The sequence below is a fragment of the Podarcis filfolensis genome (assembly GCF_964270895.1).
Source record: "Podarcis filfolensis genome assembly, chromosome: 15".
Taxonomy (NCBI): Eukaryota; Metazoa; Chordata; class Lepidosauria; order Squamata; family Lacertidae; genus Podarcis; species Podarcis filfolensis.
The window spans coordinates 39,297,982-39,314,940 of record NC_139618.1 but is presented as its reverse complement, the minus strand read 5'-3'; the positions used below and the strand labels follow the sequence as shown (position 1 = coordinate 39,314,940).

General features: G+C 42.5%; 1 protein-coding gene across 4 annotated transcripts in view; it reads right to left on the bottom strand.

The window, feature by feature from the left end:
• The window catches only part of LRRTM4 (leucine rich repeat transmembrane neuronal 4), a 426,277-nt gene that overhangs the window by 355,875 nt on the left and 53,443 nt on the right, over positions 1-16,959 (bottom strand). The gene's annotated exons all lie outside the window — the stretch shown is intronic.

The window sequence follows — 16,959 nt, the reverse complement described above, 5'->3', positions numbered from 1 at the left end:
AAGGGGAGGTGTGAGGAGGTCTGAGAAATAAGGTTAAGAATTATAAGTAACAGAAACTTTATGTGTTTTTTCTATTTTTTCTTTTTTGTGTTTAGTTTTGAATATTATGTATTTTTGTGTTTTTTGTTTTGTTTATTTTTTGGTTTTTTGTTTGTTATGTGTTTCTTGAAAATGCTAATAAATATTTTATAAAAAAATAATAATAAATGAGGGTGAAAGAGGAGAGCGCAAAATATGGTCTGAAACTCAACATCAAAAAAACGAAGATCATGGTCACTGGGCCCATCACCTCCTGGCAAATAGAAGGGGAAGAAATGGAGGCAGTGAGAGATTTTACTTTCTTGGACTCCATGATCACTGCAGATGGTAACAGCAGCCACGAAATTAAAAGACGCCTGCTTCTTGGGAGAAAAGCAATGACAAACCAGACAGCATCTTAAAAAGCAGAGACATCACCTTGCCAACAAAGGTCCGTATAGTAAAAGCTATGGTTTTCCCATTAGTGATGTATGGAAGTGAGAGCTGGACCATAAAGAAGGCTGATCGCCGAAGAATTGATGCTTTTGAATTATGGTGCTGGAGGAGACTCTTGAGAGTCCCATGGACTGCAAGAAGATCAAACCTATCCATTCTTAAGGAAATCAGCCCTGAGTGCTCACTGGAAGGACAGATCCTGAAGCTGAGGCTCCAAGACTTTGGCCACCTCATGAGAAGAGAAGACTCCCTGGAAAAGACCCTGATGCTGGGAAAGATGGAGGGCACAAGGAGAAGGGGACGACAGAGGACGAGATGGTTGGACAGTGTCCTCGAAGCTACCAACATGAGTTTGACCAAACTGTGGGAGGCAGTGGAAGACAGGAGTGTCTGGCGTGCTCTGGTCCATGGGGTCGCGAAGAGTTGGACACGACTAAACGAGTAAACAACAACAACAACAATCACTGACCACCAGTTCCATGGTTATATACCACCAAAGGGTCCAATTTGCCTAATACTCAGCATGCCTCTGAGCACTAGTCGATGAAGAAAAACCAGCAGGACTGCTGCCTGTGGGAGTTCCATATAGGCATATGGTTGATCACTGTGAGAAACAGTATGCTGAACTGTCAAGGCTCTTGTGTTCAGATTAGAGCTGAAATAAAATGTTATGGGGGGGGGGATAATTTCTGATAAAATTTGAGATTTTTCTTTTTCTCACCCATTTGCAGAACCTTTCCAAAATACCCTCCACCATTTTTTGTTTGTTTGTGGCAGTTCTCATTTTCACACACAACATTGTGGCCATGCTGCCAACATGGTCATTGGTGCTGGTTCTGCTCTTAATTTAAATTTTAAAAAAGAAGCTACAGTGGTACCTCAGGTTAAGTACTTAATTCGTTCCGGAGGTCCGTTGTTAACCTGAAACTGTTCTTAACCTAAAGCACCACTTTAGCTAATGGGGCCTCCTGCTGCTGCCGCGCTGCCGGAGCACGATTTCTGTTCTCATCCTGAAGCAAAGTTCTTAACCTGAAGCACTATTTCTGGGTTAGCGGAGTCTGTAACCTGAAGCGTATGTAACCTGAAGCGTATGTAACCTGAAGCGTATGTAACCTGAAGCGTATGTAACCCGAGGTACCACTGTAATGGTGAGCACCACCCTTAGATACCCTTGGAGAACTGCTCCTCTTTCTGCAGAAATGTAATGAAATGATTACCTCTGTCCACTATTACAGGGGATAATTTCAAGAGGCCTTTTGTACATAACACATGACTCCAGTTTAGACAGAAGTCTTTCCCAGCCTACTGTGAGATCCCAGAGACTGAAACTGCAACCTACTGCATGCAGTGTTGCCATTTGCTTTTTGTTGAAATATCCTCTGAGAATTTGTCTGTTCACCCTTCTGAGGTCATCTAACCCAGTAGTCAGGGCCTGCCCAAGACATTTGGCTTCCTGAGTGAAGGACAAGATGGCGACCTTCCTATTGCATATGCAGAAGCCTCCTCTCATTCCATATAGTTCAGCACTGCTGAGGGGACACCACACCTGAGGGCAGCAGGCTCTCTTAGAGGTTACACAGGCATGTTCTGTTTTCCAGAACCTCACTGCCATTCCTTCATGTTTGCTATCTTAGGCAGATGCCTCACACTGGCCAGCCCTACCGGTGGCCAGTACGACATATTGTAACGATGCACTTTATAATCAAACATTATGCTATCTGAACATCAGCTGCACGTATCTTAACACACATGCTGAGGATTTCTGGTCAATCAAGGCTCCACAGCATGAGCACATGGATGTTTGTAAATGTGCATTAGCTATTCACATTACATAATCTCTGTGAGTAACAAAACATTTCCATGAAAAGTGGAATCAGGGTGTGCCTTATGCTCAAAATGGCACTTTAACATTATCCAGCTTTGCAGGGAGGTGTGCCAGTGATTAAAACTAAGATGCTAAATCTTGGTGGACATGGTCAGCAGGGAGGAATGTTTAAAGAATTTATTGCCTGGTAGGTATACTTTTTTCCTTGCAAGCTACATTTAAAGTTCATTGTTATTCTTATTAAGCCTGCAAGCTTTCAATTGATTAATAGGTATGATTAATTGGTTGAAGTGTTAATCACATATTGCACCTCTCTTTAATCACTTGACTTCTGAACTAGCAAAGTGAGTTGCTTTACACAATGCGTTTTTAAGGCATATCTGAACATATTTTAGGTAATTTGCAAACACAAAAACATGCATTTATACTCAGTAGGAAACTGGAATTGGTATTGTCTCCCTGAAGCCCTGACTTTAGGATCCCACCACCATGTAGACCATAGTGCCTCCCTTTACCCTTGTCAAATGAAAGGGCTGGAGAAGTTTCCATTTAAGAATCAGCCCTGTCCAAAGCACATGACCTCCCTCTCTCTCTCTCTCTCTCTCTCTCTCTCTCTCTCTCTCTCTCTCTCTCTCTCCAAGGCTCCCTTCAAAGAGGGACCATAAATACTGCCACTAGCACCCCCACTAGTTCCTATGCCCTCACCACACAGAAGTGCTTTGCTTTTATAATGCTCATTTAAAACAGTTTAAGCCAGGAGCAGTTCCAGCACTTTTTAACCACTATTCATCATAAAAAGAAAATTACGAAACCAATAACGTCTCAGTCCTTGCTTAAAAAAATAAAGTAAGAATGATATAATTCATTTGAGAATGAAATTCTGTGCAGCTTTGACTCTCATTTTTTTGTATGATCCATGCATTAATACAATGTAACAGGAACCAAGCACATTTTAAAGCATTATTGAATAAGCTATCAGGCACTAAGGGTTTGTAACCAAAAAAAATCTATTGTTTTTTATTATTATTACAGCAAGGAAATGGGGATTAGTTCTAGAATGCACATTACATACGAGACTAGGTTTTGCATGTGGCTGGTTGTTATTTTAAAATGCTCCACTATTCTATTGCAATGATTCTGAAACTCATTATAAAATATTGCATTAGTAATATCAAAATCAATTGAAGTTGAAAAAATGAATAGTGCTCATGAAGTTCCTCATTTACTATGCATGGAAGAGTAATTTTACATGCATATGCCTGAAGCTGAATTGGGGCCAGTATATTTTATTTCATGGCTCCCATTCTTCTCTATAGTCTGCCAAACACAGTGGCTAGCTTTAATTTGCTACATCTAAAAAGCAGATAATCTGCTCACAAAAATCTCCAACCAACTCCTAGAATAATCTAGAGACCAGGCATAAATAGCTGAGAGTAAATCAGTTGTGTAGAGTAAAAATTAAATTAAATCAAATGCAAGCAACATAATGTATACACCAGCCAGGTGAATACATACTATGCATGTGTTAGCATTATCCTCCATGAATATGAATAGAAATATATCAATGGCTACAAGACATAATGCCCAAATACTTCCCCCAGTATCAGAGGCAATATACCTCTGAATGCCAGTGGCTGGGGATTGTTAGTGGCAATGAAAAATAGATATAAAAAGGAGAATTTCCTGAATGCCAAGATTCAGGTTTGGGGCAAGTACTATTGGGTGAGAGAACCCTAGCAGAGATTTAAAATCACAGAATATACAGCAAAGTAAAGTGTGAATATATAGGCTGTTAGACCTTTAAAATACCCCCTTTTGAGTTGCTTTCAAAGTTCCCCACTTCCCCCAGCAACACCACACGGACCATATACTTTTTAAATGTTTGAATCGCCGTGAGAGTGTGCAGCTCAGCTGTTTAGACTTGTGCTGAACTCAGTTACAAGTGTTTGTGTGAAACAACTCTTCTTTATTTGTAGAGCTCTGCTATTGTGTACACATAGTCATTGAATGTAATGTGTGAACACCCTTGGTGTGGGGAAGGGGCTGGCACTGGGCTGAGGGGGCAGGCACATACTAAAGATGCAAAACGCCTTTCTTTTCTTTCGCACCATGCAGAACACTGAAACGGGGCTCATGTATTCCACAATTCCCATGTAGACCATGAGCCTTCTAGAGCAGTGCTTTGACTTGATGCATTTCGACAGCTCTGTTAGCATGAAACAGGCATGAAATATGTCTGCTGAGTCGCTTCCTTTAATTAATGTGACCTTTGCATAGCGCTGTTCAGTTCCATTTCCACTTGGCCAACACCAATCACTTTTATGAATTTTTTATCACAGAAGATCTTTAGGATAGTTAAGGATTTATTTATTTATTTTTCTACAAAATCAAATGGGAGTTTAAACACTAAAAGACTAGCCTTTATTAATTATGCTCTTCGAAGCACCAGGCAGGGCTTTCTGGTGGGGTTTTTTGCTCTTATTCTGCCTTTCTGTAATAATTTTCTATATAAATGTTTATTTCGTTTCCTCCCCCACCCCCTTTAAATGAAATTAATTTGTTGCAGGAAATGAAAGAAAACATAACTGTAATTGTGTTCTCTCAACTGTACCACACTTTAAGATGGGGTGTTAAGATTTTGTGACCCAAGATTTGAAAAGCAGCAAAACTGCAAATAACCCAACATTCCTATTGGAAAGAGGGAGCTAAGAGACACCCAGCACACTTCATTGCTGAGCAGCAATTTTAACCCTGGCCTTCTGGGTTCCAGTCTAAGGGAGGAATTCAACACAGCACTGTGGCTATCATTCTATGAACAATGTGATTTCAGCTTGACAGATGGAATGATCCCTGTATGTTGTTTTGTGGGTTCTCCTAACACACACAGACACACACACACACACATGAGCCAAAGGGGGGTGCACAGGGGAGGAGAAGATGTAAAATTCCCACTGCACTAGTGGAAGTCCTTGAGCAGCTTCCGTGAATGGGATTTGTTGGCTAAATCTAGTCCTAACATTCCAACTGCTACAGCACACTAGGTTAAGGAAGTGGATCACACTTCAGTGACCCTAAGGAGCTATATAGGATCCAGACATTCCTGTCCTCTAACACCAGAAATTACAATGAAGCAGGACTAGTCAGATGTGAAAGAGGAGTGGGCAGATAAGTCTGTTTCAAGTCTGTGCCAATTTCATGTGCTCATTCATACGTCTGTTCCATCACGTTTCGGCATCAGTCTGCATTATTTTATTTTATTTTAAAAGTAGATTAAAATCAGCATTATATTTCACACTCCTTCCCCCCAATACACATTTTTCTGCCCTAGAATATGTATTTTTGTATGCATTTTATCCAAAAATTCGCATGCAAGGAAGCATTTTAAACTAATATGCACATTTTATATGCATTCTGGTAAGTTTTTTTGAACTGAGAAGTGAATCACTACATTCAGGGTAGTACACATGATAACTGTGTTCCAATCCACGAAAAGGTAAAGGTAAAGGGACCCCTGACCATTAGGTCCAGTCGTGACCGACTCTGGGGTTACGGCTCTCATCTCGCTTTATTGGCTGAGGGAGCCGGCGTACAGCTTCCGGGTCATGTGGCCAGCATGACTAAGCTGCTTCTGGCAAACCAGAGCAGCGCACGGAAACGCTGTTTACCTTCCCACTGGAGCGGTACCTATTTATCTACTTGCACTTTGATGTGCTTTCGAACTGCTAGGTGGGCAGGAGCAGGGACCGAGCAACAGGAGCTCACCCATTGTGGGGCTTTGAACCGCCGACCTTCTGAGCGGCAAGTCCTAGGCTCTGTGGTTTAACCCACAGCGCCACCCGCGTCCCTTCCAATCCACATAGTAGAGCACAAAATGTGAATCAGGTCAGTTTGCTTAAAATATGGCAGTTCATAAAAGGCTCACAAAAGGGCAGGATGGTGCTCACCCATGCCCAAGCATGTGGGGTCCACCCTGCCCCTCAGAAAGTCTCAGGACGACTGTCAGCAGCAGAAATCTATACTGGACTTTTATGGGACAGGTAACAACATATCAACCGGGAATGAAACTGCAAACACAAGGCGACTGGAAGCCACTGCCAGATCAACATGTGGGTTCTCTCGACAGTATTGACAGCTCTGGTTTCCGTATGGATCACTTGGCTGCAGGGGCCAGGTCTGATTCTGCCACTGCTGATGAGATGATTAAACTGGTCCATGGACCCTTTATGGTGACATTTTCAATGTCCCTGAGCAATACCAACCCCCACAGGCTAAAACTATGCCAGCTGCAGGCAAAGAGGCCCCTGCCACAGAAACTCAGGTGAAGGGGCTGTGTTGGGAGAGCGCTCCGGGCTAACTGCAGCCTCCCAGATCTCTGAGCGTCCTCTGGTGAGCATAGCTCTGGAAAAGGCATCTCCTTCTTCTCCAGGGCGCTCCAGCGACATAAACCAACTTGATTTATGCACACTAGCCTTCTCTCTTGACACAGCAAAAGGAAAGAGGCATTGTAGTTCTAAACTACTATTTATTTACAGAATATTTACAGACAACAGCATTATGGCATTTGTTCTCTCCAGCTCCGAGAACAAACAACACAGCGTAAAAGTGAAAGTACAGTTTCACAGACTCACACCGGAAGAGAGATAAGACAGCCTTCCTTTCTCAGGCTCCACTCAGACAGGTGTGTGAAATATACCAATCATAAAATCAGCATCAGGGAGCATGAAATCCCAGCAGGCTGAACTGTGGGAGGCTCTATGGGATCATTGCTTTCTATCTCGACACACGCTTGAAGGAATTTTGGGAAGTGTGGGAGATAACAGGCCTCAAGGCCACTATTGAGACTCTAGAGGAGTTTGTTGAAAATGGCATTTTGACCGCTCCCCACCCCCCAGTCATGAGAACACTGACTCCGGAGCCTCAGATGACATGTCACTGAACCAAGTTGTGGGTGAGCAGATGTTGATTGAGGCATTTGATAACGTAAGGCTGCAGGGAAACAAGGTCTTAAGGCAAGGCGTAAAATCCAGACTGGGGGAAAAATCCTTAGGGAGTCCTCATTCCACATCTGATTGCTGGTTCTTAGAAACATCAAAAAGGAAACTTTCTTGTGGGACATCTGAAAGCTGGCTCTGCAACTGAAATCTTTGATCCATACTGTCACTATTGGAAGGGTCTTCATTTAGGCATGAAAGTGCTGGCCAGCTGAGAGAGTTTCTCATTTAACCACATCGTATTTGACCAGTTAGCAAAAAAGCAAATATTGCAGATGAGAAGATGATTTTATTTAGATGAAAAGTGACAGAAATCCAATTTCAGTTGCCTCATGTCAGGAATGCAAAATCACCCAGACTCTGCTAAATTATGATTCCTGTGTTACATTAGTAAAATAGAAGTGGTCTAGTCTCAATTCAGAGTATTTTTTTTATCAACATTATACTTAGAAGATGTATGCTGTGTGCATCAGAGGAATCCCTGCACCTTGCATACATTTGCTTCCAATCTATTGTTGAAATGCAAAGATGCGTGAAGTGCAAATGGGATATCCGTTTATCTATTTTCTTCGTTTAGTGGTCTGATTATTGAAGTACTTACATTTCTACCCAAGGGCCCAACTTGGGGTTCCTTCCAGTTAAATTATACTTAGATTAGATTCAATGAAATTAACACATCTAAGTTAGTCTTGCTTATTAGCTTCAGTGGGTCTACTCTGAATAGGACTCGTAGTGGATACAATTTTTGATCTTTCCTTAATGTGTACCATACAGCTACATATATTGTTTTTCATTAAATGATTATAAATGTGGGAGGCTGTGAAGACAGGAAATGGAGAGGCTTATTTCTTTCCTTTCTAATTGTGACCAGAATGGAGATTCCCAATCTGCACCTCCCCCCGCCCGTCCCCAGAAGAAAAAGTTCCCATTCCCCACACATTGCGTTCTCAGTAGGAATCCCACACCAACACAGGTATTTTTTTAAAGATGAAAAGCAAGTGGTTGTGTCTAATGCAACTCTAAGTTAAATTCCCTGAGAGTTACAGTATACTTGGTTATACCAGCAGAACATTTTGTTCTAGTAGAATATTGTTGTGCAACAGAATGCATAAGCAGGTTTCTGGTAACTTTATTACGCTACAGATTGTGAAATCTGTTGCATAATGAGTTTCCGCTAGTGCCCTTGTCCTAGTGGACAAAGAACGTTTGATACAGCCCAAAGTATTAATTTATTGATAGGATTTCTCACCTGTCTTTCACCTTAAGGTTCCCAAAGCAGGTTACAACAAAACAATGATATAATTTTAAATTGGATAAAATCAATATTTAATACAACACCAAGAATATTTTTTTAAAAAAGAATAAAAGGTAAAAGTAAAGGGACCCCTGACCATTAGGTCCAGTCGCGGATGACTCTGGGGTTGTGGCGCTCATCTCGCTTTATTGGCTGAGGGAGCCAGCGTATAGCTTCGAGGTCATGTGCCCAGTATGACTAAGCCACCTCTGGTGAACCAGAGCAGCGCATGGAAACGCCATTTACCTTCCCGCTGGAGCGGTTCCTATTTATCTACTTGCACTTTGACATGCTTTCGAACTGCTAGGTTGGCAGGAGCTGGGACTGAGCAACGGGAGCTCACCCTGTCACGGGGATTCGAACCGCCAACCTTCTGATCGGCAAGCCCTAGGCTCTGTGGTTTAACCCACAGCGCCACCCGTGTCCTTAAAAAGAATAAAGGTGCCTCCTAAACTGTCAAAGTCCAGGGTTATGCTGTGTCAGGCGGGCTGTAACTCAGTGGTACATGGCAGGCCTCTTCAATCCCCAGCATCTTCAGGTAGGGCTGGGAGAGAACTCTGCCTGAAATCCTGGAGAGCCTCTGCCAGTCAGTGTAGGCAATACTAAGCTAAATGGACCAATGATCTGACTCATTATCGGGCAGCTTCCTTCGTTCTTATGTTTCCAGGCAAAAATTAACAGGCTGCTTGCTGGCAAATAGCTGTTGAGGGGCAAACATCATCTTACCAGTAGGACCCTTGAGACAACAGGGCCTTCAGCTGTTTGAGTCTGAAATGAATTTTATCAAGTTTACTGCTAAATTCTAATACACCCATTTCATATTTGAGTTCCACCTTTACGATTTAATACATCCTAACAGCCAAAAAAGTAGAGACATCACCTTGCCAACAAAGGTCCGTATAGTAAAAGCTATGGTTTTCCCAGTAGTGATGTATGGAAGTGGGAGCTGGACCATAAAGAAGCCTGATCGCCGAAGAATTGATGCTTTTGAATTCTGGTGCTGGAGACTCTTGAGAGTCCCATGGACTGCAAGAAGATCAAACCTCTCCATTCTGAAGGAAATCAGCCCTGAGTGCTCACTGGAAGGACAGATCCTGAAGCTGAGGCTCCAATACTTTGGCCACCTCATGAGAAGAGAAGACTTCCTGGAAAAGACCCTGATGTTGGGAAAGATGGAGGGCACAAGGAGAAGGAGACGGCAGAGGATGAGATGGTTGGATAGTGTTCTCGAAGCTACCAGCATGAGTTTGACCAAACTGCGGGAGGCAGTGGAAGACAGGAGTGCCTGGCATGCTCTGGTCCATGGGGTCACAAAGAATCGGACACGACTAAACGACTAAACAACAACAACAAACAGCCAATAAAAACTTTTTGAGAATGGTCAGAAATGTAGCATAACTCAAGGAGAACTTGCAGCTTCAAGGAGCCAGCCAACCCATCTGTCCTAAGTGTTTTCCAGGTCTTATAATATATCCCCTCAAAAGTCCTAGGGTGTAGAAACTAAGATTTTTGTATACCTTGCAAAAATATATCTTCCAGCTTTGTAACATTTAACAACTTGCCCAGTAGCCAAAGGGACCCAGAATTTCCGCAATTCTTGTACTTATTCCGGCCAAGAGGCCAAAAGCTTGTGTTTCCATGCTGGGCATGGTGGATAGGTCTTCTTCTCCCCAGTTGGCCTTGCAGTAGGCTCTTTTAACTTTATTTTATTGCAGGCTGGGACCTTTTCTGGGGCTCTTTACAAGACTGCTTAGTATATTGTCCACATGAGATGCAGCTGGGTTCTGTAAAAGTTTAGTTAGCTGCTCCTCTAGTCTTATTCCCCGTGTTCTTTTTCTTTTTCTCCCTTTTAAAGGAACATCATTAAAATCAATCTTCGTCAGACTCGCCGAAACTAAATTTGAAATGCATGTTGCAAGTGCAAATTTAGAAATTCATTGCATTTGACAAGAAAGGCAACAAAATTGAAAGAATTCACCACAAAGTATATAAAAAAGGATTTGGGTTGCTATGGTTACTCTAACGATCCCAGTGTTGCCTGCTATAATAATCTCTCCGGGTCTTCCCAGATACACAATGCTGCTCTATGGAGCCCATTTTCTCACTTTCTTTGCAATACGGATTGGTGTGGGTGGCGGGGGTGGGGGGGGACTACGTGTAAAAGAAGCTACACCTCCCTGAAAAGCAATATAATCCTTGAAGATCTGTTTGTTCTGCATTCTAACAACATTTATTTATTTATCTTAGGAAATGTACTCTTGAGTTTAAACAGAAGCCTCAGTTTAATAGGGGAGGGAATATAACACACAATGTGGAAAAATCAGAGGACAAGAAAAGTATAATAGAACTACAAATCCAAGCAAGTAGATGGAGAATGTTATAATTTGAGCCAAATAAATCTCTGTATGTGAAGGGCAAGTCCTCATTATTTGTTCTGACTCAAATGTTCTTTTTATCATGTGCAGTTCAGATGTTTGCTTTTGCTTATACGTCAAAATCCATTGTCAGGTAGATCCAAAAAAGATTGCAGGCATAAACATTAATCATACCATCTTGACTACATCTACTATCTCCCCCTTAAAGCCATTGTTCAGTCCCTTTCAATTTTGGGGTCCCTCCACACGAAGCCATCTTCCATGAACTGACTGCATTTATGTAAGGCATTTAATCCCTACAAACCACAGTCATTCTGAGATGAACAGGTGATAAATCCTGAGATAAATCCTGGCATGCATGCCTTAAGAATGGATGCTGTCTGCGTGATCTAAGTTACCATGTCATCAATAACCTCTATTGCACAGGGATGTGCTGGTCTACTCCCACCTACTTCTGGGCTAATATTATAAAATACAAATACATACTATGGCACAGGGCTAAACTAAGCTAAGCAAGGCTTGGGTAGGAAACCACCTTGGAACCTAGTTCCACAAAAGAAAATTACAGCCCTTGTTCCAAAAGCTTACTTTCTCTTCTTATCCTCCCTAGCCCCAGGTAACTCATTGCAAGAGGGTATTATGGTATGCTCACTACTATTTTCAGTCAGGTGGAGTTTCAGCTAGTTTTAGTTAGGGATGAAGGACTATGGTTCACTCTGCACTTTGGAGTGAACCTTCCCAGTTTGCATTTGATGGATTGTGCACAGATCAGAATGAAGACGTGAATTATTTTGCACGTCTACAAACCTTTCCAAGCAAGTTTCACTTGTACATCCTTTTGAGGGTCTCAGGGTTGCGTTATTCTCTGTTGCGGTGGTATGTGGGGGCAGCTGTCCTTTTGTGTGTACAACTGCTAGGGAAGCAGTGGCACATCATAATGCATTGTCGCTTCCAGAAGCTTCTTTTACTTAAAACTCTTCAGCATGTGTGGCAAGCAGGACACTTCCTAGGTGCTCCAAGGCACTAGAGATTTTGCCAAAAAAAATATGCATAGTAATTTGATGGAATGCATAAAGTCTTGACTGTGAGTCCTGGAAGACCTGTTCCCTGCCTTGCAGGTCTTTTTGCCACCTGGCCTGTGATGGTGGTGCCCTGATTGACTCCAGCTACAAAAGCTGAGGTTGCTGAACAGACTCTTGGGTTCAAGTATTGTTTAGGGGGTTTGTTACAGGGGGGGAGGTAGTTGCTGTTTTTGATAATAATATTTTGCATCTTTATTTTAGATCTTCTTATGATGTATGTGGAAACTGTTTAATTTGGTTGAGTACCTTTGATGTTTTATTTATTGCTTATAACTACTTTGTTATGTTTGTAATTATTATGGTCAAACCCCCCCCCCCCCCCGGTGTAACCCACTTTAAGCATGGTTTTAGCTATGGAAAGGTAGCATACAAAATACAATTATGTATGTATAAAATGGACCAGTCTACTCATTCTCCAGGGGCATAAATCAGATTAAGAACATTCCATATACAGTGGCACCTTGGGTTAAGCACCGTATTTTTCGCTCTATAAGATGCACCAGACCATAAGACGCACCTAGTTTTTGGAGGAGGAAAGCAAGAAAAAAAATATTCTGAATCCCAGAAGCCAGAACAGCAAGAGGAATCGCTGTGCAGTGATCCCTCTTGCTGTTCTGGCTTCTGGGATAGCTGTGTGGCCTGCATTCACTCCATAAGACGCACACACATTTCCCTTTACTTTTTAGGAGGTAAAAAGTGAGTCTTATCGAGCAAAAAATATGGTACTTAATTCATTCCGGAGGTCTGTTCTTAACCTAAAACTGAGGTATCACTTTAGCTAATGGGACCTCCTGCTGCCGCCGCGCCGCCGCTGCACGATTTCTGTTCTCATCCTGAAGCAAAGTTCTTAACCTGAAGCACTATTTCTGGATTAGTGGAGTCTGTAACCTGAAGCGTATGTAACCTGAAGCATATGTAACCCGAGGTACCACTGTATACCAAATTCTTGGACAGACGCTTCATGCATGGTGTTGTGTCACTCAACCCTATCATTAAGGAGATGGGTGAATGAATGGCCATTTCTGTCACCTTGTTGGAAAACCGTTTTTTCAAGGACACACTCTGTCCACCCACATAGATGTTCTGATCTTCATACAAGGATCAAATCTGGGCCAAATCTAGGTCAGTCTTCCCAACTTGCCCTCAGATGTTGTGGACCGCAACTTTCTTCATTCCCGACCATGATGGCAGGGGCTGATGGGAGTTTTAGTATAAAACATCTGAAGGGCAGTCAGGTCGGGGCAAGCTAATCTAGCTGGTCCGCTCATGATACAATTCCTAAACCAAAGAGAGGCAAATAATATTAGGCTGGGATTCATACAAATTTCTGAATAGGGAAAAAAGCCAATTCTGCTGGCTAATTTATTCATAAGGAATAATTCCACCAGCTCTAATAATGCACATAATTACACACCTCAATGGAGTGTTGGGGGTACTAATTAGTTAATGTTTGTACAGCACGTTGAAGATGTTATGTGCTTAAGTATTACTATTATCTAAACATAGTATTAGCTTTCAATTAATATGCACCATAACTTGGACTACTGATATATCAGCTACACTCAGAGAGATGTAATCGGGCAAATGTATTGCATACAGAGCACTGGGAAACAAATGAGACTAGTCTGATGGAAGGTGGGGCTCAGAACCAAGGTCAGGAGTCTCTGTGTAGGGAATTCATTCATGTGTCATAGTTGTAGGATCACTGGAAGATTTGTTGTTAGAAGGCCAGAATAACATGGGAAGCTGGCTTATACAGAGTGAGAGCATTGGGACAGCTAGCTCCATATTGCCTACCCAGGGAACTTTTTTAATTCTTTGTTTTCCTGGGGAACCTTTTTTGTGGATCTGGCTGGGTGAGTGGCACTATGGATGTGAGTCTTACCTTTGACAGTAGGTGGCGGGTGGCGCTGTGGGTTAAACAACTGAGCCTAGGACTTGCTGATCAGAAGGTTGGTGGTTCAAATCCCTGTGATGGTGTGAGCTGCCGTTGCTCGGTCCCTGCTCCTGCCAACCTAGCAGTTCGAAAGCACGTCAAAGTGCAAGTAGATAAATAGGTACCACTCCGGTGGGAAGGTAAACAGTGTTTCCGTGCACTGCTCTGGTGCACCAGAAGCTGCTTAGTCATGTTGGCCACATGACCCAAAAGCTGTACGCCGGCTCCCTTGGCCAATAAAGCGAGATGAGCGCCGCAACCCCAGAGTCGGCCACGACTGGACCTAACAGTCAGGGGTCCCTTTATTACCTTACAATCCAGCCACACAAAAGTCAGAGGTTTCTATACCCTGACAACCACACACATCTGTCACAGACATTATCAAAGTTCAAGCAACACACTCCCGCCAGGCAAAAGCACTGATAAATGGACATTAAGCAGGACTAGTGAGGGGTGTGTGTGGCTTGTGGAGGGTCCTGTGGGTCATACAGAGAGGATTTGTTGGTTGCATCTGGCCCCAGGTCTGAAGTTCCCTACCCTGGTCTACATTTATTGGCTCTGTGTTGCTTGTGTTTCAGACAGGGGTGTTTCTCAGCCCTTCCCAGGGGTGGGGATTTCCCACTGAAATGTCCAAAGTGTTTGGTCCAGAACGGTGGTTGCTGACTCCCACCAGGCTGTTGCAAAGTAAATGCCTGGCGTACGGCAGTCAAAAGACAGATGACTCCTTTGAAGAATTGCTTTAAATTAAATGTCCATGTTTGGAGCAAGGGGTGGCAGAAGGACACTTCTCGGCACATCTTCTCCCCATAGATCTTCGTAACAAAGTTCAGACACCAACAAACATCCACAACAGCATTACCCACTCCTTGCCCTGGCCATTATTGAATGCTTTAATCCTGCTGGCATGAAGTTGTTAATTTAAAACTCTCCAGACAATGAGTAATGGCTAGAGAGCTCTCATTTGAGGAAACAGATGAGGCGGAACACTTTCAAGGCCAAATTAAGAATTTAGAAAATTGTACTTGCATTTGTTTGCTGCTAATGCATTCATTTCCCTTCTCTTTCTCATTAATATGTTATAGCCATTGGTGCAGCTCCTATTAATTTAATAGCATCATAGCCATTATATGCTTAACATGGTAACATAGCACCTTTGTCAAGTGAAATCTGTCAGTGAACATAATGCAATGCTTAAAAGAGTTGAAGCTCTGTTGTACTTTCCCTCAATTAGTCTTTCAACAAGGATGTGTGTGTGCTAAACTCACCTCACAGCCAATCTCTCCCTTTGTTTAAGGTTGCCACTGCACATCTTAGGGTTAAGGTTGGCAATTGATATGCGCATGAAGGTACTCCCATGACTTTTTTGAAAAATAAAAAATCAGCCACACGCAGGTGGAGTGGGATGGCAGACAATCCAGAATACAAAGGAAGAGGGCATGTGTGTGTGTTACTCTCTCCTCATTTCAGTACTTTTTGAGAAAACTCAGAAGGAACTGGGCAATTGTTTTCAGCCTCTCCTTGATTAAAAGCAATAGGCCCAACCTCCTATAAGTAGCTTTCTGGCCTCAGGTTGCCTAGGGATGGGGGAGAAATGAAATTCATTTTTGCAGTTAAAGGCAAACCTACCTAATCTGTGTTTTCTGATCCAATATGCAAATTGAAACCCAGTCAGCCTTCAAGATCTGAAAATTTTCAAATTTTGCAGTGCGGTTCTCTAGCCAGGTAACATGTTCCAAATTGCATTTACTAGGGTAATGTGTGAATAACAACGTACACATTAGTGAAAATAACATAGGTAAAGGTAAAAAGCGACCCCTGACCATTAGGTCCAGTCGTGGCCAACTCTGGGGTTGCGGCGCTCATCTCACTTTACTGGCCGAGGGAGCCGGCGTACAGCTTCCAGGTCATGTGGCCAGCAGGACTAAACCGCTTCTGGCGAACCAGAGCAGCGCACGGAAATCTTCCCACCAGAGCGGTACCTATTTATCTACTTTGACGTGCTTTCGAACCCGTGTGTTTTACAAAAAATGTGCATTAGACAAAATTGTACAAAATGTGTATCTTAGGAGAAATTTGCACTAAAATGCTGATAAAATGTCATTCATTTATTGTTACTTTTTTTAACCTACAATCTGATGTGGAAATGTGGAGAAGAAAGCTTATGATTGGAGAAATGGGTTGACTGAGAGAAACCCAAACTGACAGAGTCACCCATCCCTTTCTCCTTTCCAAGCACCTTGGAAAATCAGCTTAAAGGGGATGGTTTCCTCCCCCGACCCTGCAAAATAAGCCATAATGTTGAGAAGGGCTAAGGAGACTTTTCCCCATAGACTGGTCTTCTTCTGCTTTAAGTTGCAGTCTCCATGGTAACATTTTGCAAAAAGAAAGAAAATAGGGAAATGAAGATTTAGGTTGGGTTTATTGAATTTATGTATTGCTTCCCACAAGTCCTGAAGCAATTTTCAAAAAATAAAAAATGCAATAATAAAATTTCATGAACATATTAAAAAACAGATTTAGCAATCTAATCATGCCATTGGTGCTTGTCTGGAAAACTTTTTTTTTTTTGCCTGCAACAAAACAATGGCAAGGTAGGCCGGGCTCCATTGGTAAGTCGGGTGGGGTGGGAAGGGGGCCACTACAGAGAAGACCTGTTTTCTTCTTGCTATCTCCCAGATCGGCCTCAGAGGTTTCATGCAGAGAAGAATAGCATTGTAGAGTTGGAAAAGACCACAAGGGACGTCTTCCTCAACTCATTCATACCCATGACCCTGAAATTCAGAGTTTAATGCTCTACCAAGTGAGCTGTCATTAGTGCATCCAGGTGAGCTGGGCACCAAACTCATAGTCATTTCACTTTTAATATGTATACCACCTTTCTATATTACTGTATCCAAGGTGGTTTACAAACGGAAGAAACAAGAAAATTTACAAAGATCACACACCTTTTAGCAACTGATTTAATACAAATAAGTCACAGAA